This window comes from Neomonachus schauinslandi, chromosome 12, assembly GCF_002201575.2.
Source record: "Neomonachus schauinslandi chromosome 12, ASM220157v2, whole genome shotgun sequence".
In the NCBI taxonomy this organism is placed as follows: Eukaryota; Metazoa; Chordata; class Mammalia; order Carnivora; family Phocidae; genus Neomonachus; species Neomonachus schauinslandi.
The window spans coordinates 3,876,681-3,877,288 of record NC_058414.1 but is presented as its reverse complement, the minus strand read 5'-3'; positions in this window follow the sequence as shown (position 1 = coordinate 3,877,288).

The window sequence follows — 608 nt, the reverse complement described above, 5'->3', positions numbered from 1 at the left end:
GTCAGAGGGTTTCAAGGCATTTCAGGCAAACTGAGCAACTAGGAAAGAGATGTGCCTGCAGCTTTGTATGCATTCAACACGGGGAAGGCAGGACTCCGAAAATCTAATTACTAGGAGATAAGTGAATTTGTGGTGTTCAGGGGGAAATGTGTGACTTTTTGTACATTGTGCACAAAATGTGCAATTTTTGTAAATACAGTTGACAAACAACATGGAGGTTATGGGTGCTGACAACCCACACAGTCGAAATTCCACATAAAACTTTTGACCCTGCCAAAACTTAACTACTAACAGCCTACCGTTGACCAAAAAGCCTTACCAGTCACATGAATTGTTGATGGACACATATTTTGTATGCTTTGAATGGTATAGGACATATTCTTACAATAAAGTAAACCAGAGAAAAGAAGATGTTTTTAAGAAAACCGTGGGGGGGAGGGGGCGGCGCCTGGGTGGCTCAGTCATTAAGCATCTGCCTTCGGCTCAGGTCGTGATCCCTGGGTCCTGGGATCGAGCCCCGCATCAGGCTCCCTGCTCCGCGGGAAGCCTGCTTCTCCCTCTCCACTCCCCCTGCTTGTGTTCCCTCTCTCGCTGTGTCTCTCTCTGTC